The sequence below is a fragment of the Lycium ferocissimum genome, chromosome 6 (genome assembly GCF_029784015.1).
Source record: "Lycium ferocissimum isolate CSIRO_LF1 chromosome 6, AGI_CSIRO_Lferr_CH_V1, whole genome shotgun sequence".
Lineage (NCBI taxonomy): Eukaryota > Viridiplantae > Streptophyta > Magnoliopsida > Solanales > Solanaceae > Lycium > Lycium ferocissimum.
The window spans coordinates 45,675,842-45,686,854 of record NC_081347.1 but is presented as its reverse complement, the minus strand read 5'-3'; the positions used below and the strand labels follow the sequence as shown (position 1 = coordinate 45,686,854).

At 34.7% G+C, this 11,013-nt stretch overlaps 1 pseudogene; it reads left to right on the top strand.

Annotated features, from left to right (window-relative positions):
* The first annotated feature begins 5,577 nt into the window (after positions 1-5,577).
* LOC132060783 (geraniol 8-hydroxylase-like) lies at positions 5,578-8,416 on the top strand (annotated as a pseudogene).
* The last annotated feature ends 2,597 nt before the right edge of the window (positions 8,417-11,013 follow it).

Genomic DNA, 11,013 nt, shown 5'->3' with positions numbered 1-11,013 from the left:
TGTTTTTTTTTTAATTTTCTTTAAAACAACATTTTAAAAACAAACAATTTTTATAACGGTCGCTCTTTAAATTAACCCCATATAACAACTTTCTTTTTTGCTGATATAATAATTAACGATCTTTATAAAAATAGAATATATATGATTACCAATAATAAGTGTAGAGATTTTGACCAAATAGTAATTTGATTTTAATATATTACTATATTTATGACAGAATATTACATATGAATACATACTTCTAATCTAAAAATATCATTATTTTCGTCAATTCAAGAGTTATATTACCACTAAGAGATTGACTATGAAACACGCTAGAATTATAAATTTCTTCCATCAATCTTGAAAGAATTTACTTTTCAAGTAGATTTAAAATGTGTGCCTATTTAAAACTTTACATATTCAGTTATGAATTTATTGAAATATTTTAATTTTCTTTAATGTTTAGTTAGTGAAGTATGCATTATGTTTCAAACCCAATGATGTTATTATAGAGAGGTTTGACGGTATATAAATTGAAACTTGTATACATAAGCACCCCCAATCCATCCAAACATTCTTTAAAAGGTCTAGAAATTACTAATTAAAAGTGAATTAGAACTATCTTATCGCACCTTTTAGCTAACTTAACATAAGAAATGGCACCTATATAACTTCTTGGACAAGTTCATTGAACATTAATCTCGGAAAAGTCTAGCCAGGTGCACTTCCTCATACAGGTTTGGCTGCTCTTATGCTACTAAACTAACATAGGAATTGGTCGCCTTTAGAATCTATACAGTTTCTTTACAAATTGAGGAACAATAATCTTCCACATTTCATACCAGTTGTTCTAGAAATACTAAAAGAATTCAAAAGCGAAGGGATGTCAATTTAAAAAGCATTTTATACCAAACATCAGGCAGATCAATGGACTTTTCTCCACAAAAAAGGGTGAAAATAAAATAGCATCGGATTCTTTATGATGAGTGATGACAACACAAATACATAGAGAAGCATAGTTTTATAGTTTAGTACTAGAAAAATAAACTATAAATACAGCATTAAGAAAATGACAACATATGCACTCAGATCCATACAAGTTCTTACCAAGAAAAAGAGTGCATAGAGTTAACCTGGCCAATTGTGTCATTAACTAGCCAAAGCCATGAATCGATCACAACCAAAAGAGTTCAGGTACGATGTGGTTTCAGTTACTATTGAAGAGAAAGTGCATAAACCGAATTATCCTCGCTATACTGGGGGAAACATTAATGAAGAAAAAGGATATGGAAAATTAGCACATGAACAAGACGATATTAATGCTGAAGCAGAGGCTTTCATTAAGTGGAAGCACCAGAGATTTGATCTTGCTAAATTGATGTCCTGCAAGTCATGTTACTGATCAGAATTTTTCAGGCAGCCGTGCGTGTTTTACATACCATGCATGAACCTCCTTTAATTAATATAAATTGGTACCTTATGAATGCAAATTAATGCATTAGCTAATCAGGTTGTACTATGTAAGTTCTTGTTCATAAGTCAAGTAATATTTCTTGACTGGGGAAAAAAAGTAATCTTTGTTGACTAAATCCATGGTTGTTAGCTTGGTACACCACTTAGATATTAAAGGGGGAGAATAGTGTCTTGATAAATTTTCGACCTATTAAAGTTTGGTTACGAGAATCATGTTGAACTTAGGTACAAGAAACAGGTTCTTTGTACTGGTCCAGCCAACTCATGTAAAGCACGGAAATATTTATACATGGAAAACTCTGGTTTCAAAAATAAGTTTTCGTAATAACTTTTCAAAATGGTTTCCTAATTTCGTAAAAAATTGGTGGCTACTCTATGTTCAACCAAATATCCAAGTTATGAGACGCTTTTACCGCAAGGTTAAAAACGGATTGCAACAAAAGGCGCGTGATTTGTGGATCATGTCCCTTACAATTTAACTATAAATAAAGAGTCATATTCTTGTTATAAGGCATTCGAATTTTAGCAAGTATACAGAGCATAGCATTAGCATCTAAGCTACATCTAAAAGTTCTTGTTCTACATTATATTTTGAGGATCAATCAAGGAGCTAGTCTTCTCCGGTGGCCTCAGCTCATTGTGCCATCGGAAATCAGGCTTCTCTTGTTCCTTTTAAACAATTGCTTTCTCTTTCATAGTTCCTATTATTGTACTTCATTTCTTATCTTGTTAATTTGGTTATCGCGACCCGCGTGTTCATAAACCAATGTGTACGATATTATTTGTCTTAGTTTTACGGGTAAACGATGCTAACCAAAAAGTAAAAAAATTACATGTGAATCGAAAATTAATCGGGCACGGCGTGTATCGATACCCATTTCATGAAACCAAAAAAAAAAAAAAAGAAGTAAGGGACCTTTATACAAGTGCTCAAAATTGTATAGGAAGTGTACTAAGTAAAAGTATATTAATAAAGCTTTGTTAAAAGGAAATGAAACAAGAAAGTAAAACTATGCGAATAAGAATTAATCGGGCCCCAAAATGTGTATCAATACGGGCTGTGCAACCAAAAAGAAAAGTAAGGGACCTTTATACAATTGCTCAAAATTGTATAGTATGTGTACCAAGTAAAAGTATATGCTACGTAATAATAAAAATTTGTTAAAAGGAAATGAAACAAGAAAATAAAAGTTGTAATGTTTTGAAATCACGTTAAGAGAGTCCCCAGGCCATTACTGCAGAGATGCAGATTCGATAACGAATAAGCTTCACGGGCTAAGGAGTTTCTCTGCCCCTTTAAAAGGACTGGGCTGAGACGAGGTGGAGCCTAATGGACTCCTGCCCCCGTGAGCGATACTTGGCCGACTGTGACAGTTATTCACGTGGCCCAGTTTAACTAACTGGGCTAACTGAACGGGGCTCATGCTCTTGCAGTCGCCATTCTTTTCCCTGCAAACATAGAAGCTAGGGTTATTGAGTTCAGTTTCTCCAGTAACCTTAATTCCGACAAAACCCTTCATACTAGCTCTATGCCTATCAAATGACACCCACCCGAAAAGATAATTTCAAACTAAACATTGATGGTTCCCTCTACAAATCCTCAAACACCGGAGACATAGGGGGGGTTGTTGGGTCAGTGGGTCAGGGACTTCTTCCAGAAATGTAATGGTCTCAACTCTCAATCATACATACATGGAACTTCTTGCTTTGTTACTGGGACTTAAACTTGCCAAATATGAAAATATTTATCCGTTGGAGATTGAAACTGATTCCTCAGTGATAATTCAATTACTACTCGATAATTTTACTCCTCAATATAACACAATCATCTCTGCTTGCAGATGTTGGCAGAAGGATCTGGAGAATCCATCGGTCCGACATAACTTTCGCGAAGGTAAGAAGTTTGCTCACACACTGGCAAAGGAAGGCGTATCAAATCCAGAAGATGATCAGGTTGTTTCTTTGGCTAATCCACCGGAATGGGTTCTGCAGTACCTAGCAGAAGAGAGAGGAGGACAATTATTAAAAAAGTCCCTCTATGTACTTGTAATATCCTTGCCGGGCCGGGCAATACTAGTGTCAACAATGTACTCCTTCTGTCCCATTTAAAGTTTCTTAATTTCACAAAATTTAAGAAATAAAGGGAGATTTTTGAATAATATTATCGTAATTAACAATCATGATCTTGAGAATTTGTTAGTATAGGATATTTGAATTAAAAAAACATGAACCCACTTGCCTTTTTGGGACAGACAAAAAAAAAAAGGTAAAACACTTAAATTGGGACGGAGGGAGTAATGGACTTTTAGTAATAATATAAATTTTCTTTGCAACCAAAAAAATAATTAAAAAAATCATGTTAAGAGTATTATAATCCTAAACTTCAAGGGAGATTTTTGTAATTAGCTTCTATCTCCTTTAAAAGAAATTGAATATCTGAAATTCTGAATAATGATATGCCGGGCCCACTTGGCGCCAGCAGGTGTGTGGAACTGCTTCATATTTTTTTACCAAATTTTTTATCTATCATAGTCAGCAGAAGACAGAAACGCATAGATTTTTAGATGGATTTAATATTATGATTTGAAAAAATATATATACACGCATCAATTATTGAAGCATATATTTCTCCCCAACGAATGACAGATTTATGTTTTTCAAGATAGATACTCCTTTCGTTTCAATTTAAGTGTCTTATTTTGATTGAACACGAAATTTAAAAAATAAAAAAGATTTTTTAATCTTATCATTTTAAACTAAATATGTGTAGTCCTTCAAAATGTTATGATCTTAGACTTATCTAAAATATTGATATTGAAAAATTTACTAAATATAAAAAAAAATAATCTTTTATATGGACTAAAAAGAAAAATAAGACATTTAAATTGGAATAAAGAGAGTATTAATTAACTTTGAATAGAGCCAACAAAACCCTGGGGGTTTACATTAACAGTTATGACCTTCTATATTTACCATCAAAGAGTTTATGCAGTGACTGGGATTTCTTTAGCACCCAAGGGTGTGACGTAATAGTCAATAAAATAGGTTGAGCACTATGAAGTCTCAACTTTAATTTCCAACTTAGACAAAACACTAAGGGGTCATTTGGTAGATAGTCGAAATTATCCCGGGATTATAATCCCAGGACTAATTTATCCCATCTATTGAGATTATTTTATACCATCTAAAAGATGGTATAAAATAATCCTAGCATAAGTGGGATAAGAAGGTATAAGCTGGGATATCCCAGCTTATACCTTCCACCAAACGACCCCTAAGTAGGCGTTTGGCCATGCCATGGTTTGAAACCATGGTTTCAAACCAGTGTTTGGACATGCGTTTGAAACCATGGTTTCAACTTTTTAAAATATAAAATTTAACTCATAAGTTGATATTTTGTAAAAAAAGACTCATAAGTTGGTAGATATTTTTAACAATTACCCTCATCAATCATTTACCAATCTCATTAACTTCCACCAAATTTTATTTATGTCTACCAACCTTTAAATTTTAAAAAAAAAGACCCATAGTTTAATTTTATTTATTAAACTAAAATTTGATCAATTGATGTTGTATTTTTAGAAAGGTCTCTAGTATTAATTTTGATCTGGTTGTTATGAATTAGCGTATTAATTTTGTTATGAACTATGACTTGCTCATTTGGTAAGATTGTATAGGAATTGAGAATGTTTTGATAGTTTTCACAACTTGTGGGGTTCTTATGTCTGTAAGAGAAAATACTCCTTAAAATATCCAAATTACATGTCCAAACATCGTTTCAAACCATGTCCAAACGCGGCCTAAGTGATGTTTTCCACATGTTCTAGTTTTGGTGAACAGAGTTACACGGAACCTTTTGCTGATGGGAGGAGACGGATATCCTATGGATTAATCGAGGTATGCCCGAACTGACCTGAACACCCCAATTATAAAACAAAATGAATGAGATTTCTTCGTCCTTAATAAAATATCAGAGTATAAGCCTTGAAAATAAGAAAACTCTTGATAAGGAAATTAGTTGAGCTACCAATGCATAAAGCAAGAAAAAGACCGTCAACGCATAAGCGAAAGTAACGCACAATATTATAGCATGTTCATCAGCCAAGAGAACAGAAGTAAACAATGCATTATATAACCATTGTAGGTGGATTACGACTTGCCTGGACATTGTTTCATTGCATTCATTGGCTAGCAATAACCAACAAATGTAGTATTTTTAACGATACACTTTCCTTTTTAGTCTGTTCCAAAATGAATGATTCATTTCTTTATTTGGTAATAATTTAACTTTAAACTTTACCTTTTACACTTAACGAGATGATCTATAACCACACAAATATCTTTGGCTTATTTTAGATCACAAGATTAAAAAATCTTCCTTTATTTCTTAAACTCTGTACCCAGTCAAATTATATCACATAAATTGGAACGGAGGGAGTAACAACAAACTGTCACAAGGACAAATTTCCCTATCCTTGATTGGAAATCTTCACAACATTCTTCTTGGTGGTCAACCTCATCAGTCCTTTGGGAAGCTTTCTTAGAAGTATGGCCCAATAATAAAGCCTCAGGTTAGGCCAAATAACGACAGTGGTTATATCTTCATCAGCTGTTGCTAAAGAGAAGTGTCACAAAAAGCAAGATTTGGCTTTTTCTAGCAGAACAATTCCAGATGCAATATATGCACTAAATCACTACCAATTCTCTGTGATATGGCTACCAGTCGAAAATCGATGGAGAAGCCAAAGGAAAATCTTGAATTCTTATATCTTCTCTGGCACCAAGCTTGATGCAAACCAGCATCTCAGGTTGGTCGAGTCAAACTTTGATGGGCGAAATCAATTACTCTCACCGTTAGAATATATGTCGCGCCCTTTCGTTTTTAGTCTGTCGAAAAAATTAATGTCATTTTTTTATAAGTAGAAATAATTTAACTTTAAAATTCTCATTTTATCATTAGAGAAATGATTTATAGTCACATAAATATTGAAGATTTGTTTTAGACCACAAATTTCAAAAGTTTTTTTTTTTCTTAAATTTTGTGTCAAGTCGAATGATGCCACATAATTGACATTGATGGAGTAACATGTAATGATCTAATTTGCTCGAAGTTTGCTCAGATCAAACTTAATCAAATAAGGGATCAAAACTCTACCAATCTCCCATCCTTTCTATTTTTCCTTTTTTTTAAAATGTGAAAACTAATTCACCACATTTTTCTTTAGAGAAAAAAACTTAGGTTTTTCCACATTTCTATAATTATTACTACATCCGTCGAATTTACGTAGCACCTTCCGGATTTCTAGAGTCAACCATTTCTGTGATAGAATTTTTTTTGCATGCCTTATAAATATTTTAAGTTGTTAATTATTGTGATTTATAGTATTTTTAACATAATTTACAAAGATATAATTGTTTTAATAAAGCTTCTATGTCCGAATTAATGATCAAAATTTAGAAGTTGAATCTCGAAATTCCAATTGTGCCACATATATTGGATAGAGGGTGTATCCCTTTCCAAATTTGATATGTATGGCTGAGTTTGCGTTGTGTTTTGATCCATCCGATTACGCAGTTTTGATCCCATAATTTGATGGATCATTTCAAGTTCAACTCTTGAGATTGTCAACAAACATATTGTAACTCAACCCATTTAAATTTTACGGATTGGATGATTTATTAAAATAAGTTGATTTTGTTACCTCTGTCTTAGGTCCCAAAAGATCCAAGATTTAATTGCTTATAGCCGTTGGTGTTGCCAAACTAGTGAGGCAGTGAATATAGGGCAAGCTGCTTTTGAGACCTCTATGAATTTACCTTCGAATACTATTTTTTCCAAGGATGTAGTGGACCCCTATGCAAATTCTGGTAAAGAATTCAAGGATGTGGTGTCGAACATCACAGAAGAAGCTGGTAAGCCCAATTTGGCTGATTATTTTACCGTCTTGAAAACGATTGATCCTCAAGGAATAAGGCGACACACATGCAAGTATTTTGTTAAGTTGCTTAAGCAGATTTATGGATTGATCGATGGACAATTGGAGCAAAGGAAGAAATCACCAAATAGCAGTAGTACTGACGTCGACGTTCTTGATGTTATGTTAAATACTAGCCAAGAAGATCCTCAGGCAATCGACAGAAATCACATAGAACGGTTATGCCGGTAATTTCAACTTCTTTCCTTTAGGATCTGCCTTTGACCTTTATTATTGTTTATGTTGAAAATAATACACATTATTTACCGCCTAAAAATTATAAATAACCATCACTTTAGACGAGAATGTCACACTGCTTTATCACGCTGTAAGTACTAATTTCCAATTTATCAATTTTGGTATCCCATAGATTTATGTATATTGCAGGACCTGTTTATTGCGGGAATTGATAGAACTTCAAATACATTAGAATGGACAATGGTAGAGGTCATGAAAAAACCATACATAATGAGAAAAGCTAAAGTTGAGTTTATAGAAGTTATTGGCAAAGGCAAGGCAACGGAAGAAGCCGATGTTGATAGTCTTCCTTTTTTGCAGTGCATAGCAAAAGAAACCTTGCAGATGCACCCAGCAGTTCCCTTTTTGATTCGAAAGGTAGATCAAGACATCGAGGCGTGTGGGTATTTCGTTCCAAAAGACTCTCATTAGTGAACGTATGGTCAATAGGGGGAGACCCAATTATATGGGAGGATCCTCTGGCATTTAAGCCAGAAAGACTTTGGGGCTCGAAAATGGGTGTTTGTGGCCAAGATTTTGAACTCATTTCATTTGGTGCTGGTAGAAGAATTTGCCCGGGGTTACCTTAGGCAACTAGGACGCTTTCTGTAATGTCGGGTTCATTATTGAATTCATTTGATTGGAAACCTGAAGGAGATACTGCACCAGAAGATTTGGATGTGGAAGAAAAGTTTGGCATTACACTTACGAGATCGTGTCCATTACGAGCTGTCCCTATTCCACTATAAATGCTGGCTCCAAATTAACAGTGTAATTACTTCTCGAGCTTACCCGACATTTCAGATCTCAACTATGTCTAATCACTTCTCGAGCTTACCTGACATTTCGGATCTCAACTGTGTCTAATTACTTCTCGAGCTTACCCGACATTTCGGATCTCAACTATGTCTCTTCCTCTATTTTCTTCTCTCTTGCATAAGGTCCTAAATATCTAATTACGCTTGTACAAAAACTGGTTGAAACTCTTCTACATATAGCTAATCTCGACTAGTTTGAAATTGAGGTGTAACCATTATCTATCTATAGGCAGCTAAGACACAACTGGATTAAACCTTCTGCTTATAGCTGTTATTTTGAGGAAGTCCTTTGGACTCAAGTGGGTTAAACCTTTGCAAAATAGAGAATGCACAGGTCGTATGAATTGATTCTTTGGAAGAAAATGAGCCAAGACAAATCAATTGAGTAAAAGATTAATGGTTCTAAAATCACAAGAAAGTTCTCTCCCAGTTTCCTGCATTAGTCGTCATACATACGTAGAAAGCAAGATTTTAAAATCACTTATCATCAAAGTTTTGGAGGTGACAATATGGAAGATAGCCTATCTTAGATGTTGTGCTGCGCGACCTACTTTCTATCCTAGTCAATACCAGATTTTTGTCTATGAATAGAACACGTTACCCTACCTATTCCAAACTAGCGTCTGCGAAATAATAAAGAACTGTATAGTAAAGACACAACAGTTTTTACGTGGAAACCACCCAGCTCACAAGGGTGAAAAACACCACGACCTACAACTCTGTAGGATTTTTCCCAAACTTCACTTCGACTGTGAGCCTGTGCAAATCCAAGTTACAAAATTTGTAACCTAGGAACTAAACTCTAATTCCTATCTCAACAATCTCCCTAGACTGTCGAACCCACTCCAAGTTATCCCAACTTGAAGTTAAATTTTACTAATGTTTATATCTACAATTTTTTGCTTCTATGAAAGCTGATAAAAGTACAACTCGATAAACAATCCGAATAAATGAATTTAGACTCAAGAACTGTAAAACATAAACTCTATTAGAGAGGTTCTTCAATTTTCTTCTTTGTATTAGGGCGCACTTCAATACTTAGAACTCTTAATCTCTTGCTTTGACAATTTTGTTCAAGTCCTGAATTTTTCTCTTTGTGAGTGCGTAAGCTTTCTTCTTGGCTTGACCTGAATATTTATAGCTCTAGGCTTTCCAATAGGTCGGTTGAACTCAACAAGGCCCATTATGAGACTTAGGGTTTGAGTTAATTTGGGATTCTTGCCTTCAACGCGCTTCAGTGTCCTTGTAGAAGTCTAAAGTATCTTTGATAAATATGGAAAGAAATCCTGCAAACTTGTCCGCCAAGTCTCTATCATAAAACACAAATCCTACTCCGAGTAAGACTGTGATCTGGAACATGTTCTTGAACCAAGTCCAAGCATCTGGTTCTTTCTTCTCTAAATCTTCACTCTGTTTGAGATGGAAATGTCCATACACATGTTTCATTCTCCATGGTTCAGCATTTGTCTCTGGCTTACTCTCTCCTAGCTCGTCTGCCTATACCTGAGATCGATTATGTCTGCATACCTGGTTTACTTGCCTCGTTTGTATACTTTGTCAATCATCAAAAGTTACATGCTTTATGCGAACAAATCCCCCTTTTTTATGATGACAATTTCATGGATTAAAGGAAATTTGTATCCTGTTTCACACACTTACTGCCTAATAAATAAACAACACACCATTAAGATTGAATCAGGTTAGCGTATATGGGTTATAAACATTACACAATACATCTTCCTCCTTTTGGCATCATTAAATAGTTGCTTCATAACAATATAACAAAAATTGTAATCTTGCAATATTAAACTCATGGCCTCTGGGGCTATCATAGATACACATAGCAGAACCAACATCTTAGAACAATCAAGAACAATTAAGTAAACAAATTGGCACAGAGCTTAAAAAAACAACCAGATTCTATTTAACAACCTCAAGTACATGTCCAATCTTTGCTCAACAAAATACATGATATGCTATTTAAGATGAGAAAACTAAAGTCAATATTAGACTAAGGACTTAGACACAATAGGAGGGTTATAACACAAGTTAAGGAGACTGATTTCTTTGCTTAGGGCTGTTCCCAATGTAGAAGCTGGGGCGGTTGGCATCTTCCAAGAACCTCAATCTCTATCCACCGTCTTTCCCCAAGAGGATCCACCATCTCTTCCCACCTTTTTACCCCAAAAAGATCTACCACCCTTTACTTTATTCAGACTACATCATTTTCCATATTTTTTAGGACATTTGTACCAAGGTTTTGAGCAGTGATCGCTTGTGTTGCATTTAGAGAGTGGTCATCACCATGTACACCTTCACTGAATTTTGTAATGGGTGATTTACACAGTTCTTCCCCCTAACTGTGAGCATCATTCTTTAATTTTGGCACAATTACTTGGGGGGGGGGGGGGTAGGGTGAGTGGTGCCGATGGAAACGGCGATGGGAATGTTGATCAAAATTGGATGGAAGGAAGGATTATGCATGGCGAAGATATGGAGTGAGCAATTTAGATTGAGCTCTATAAGAG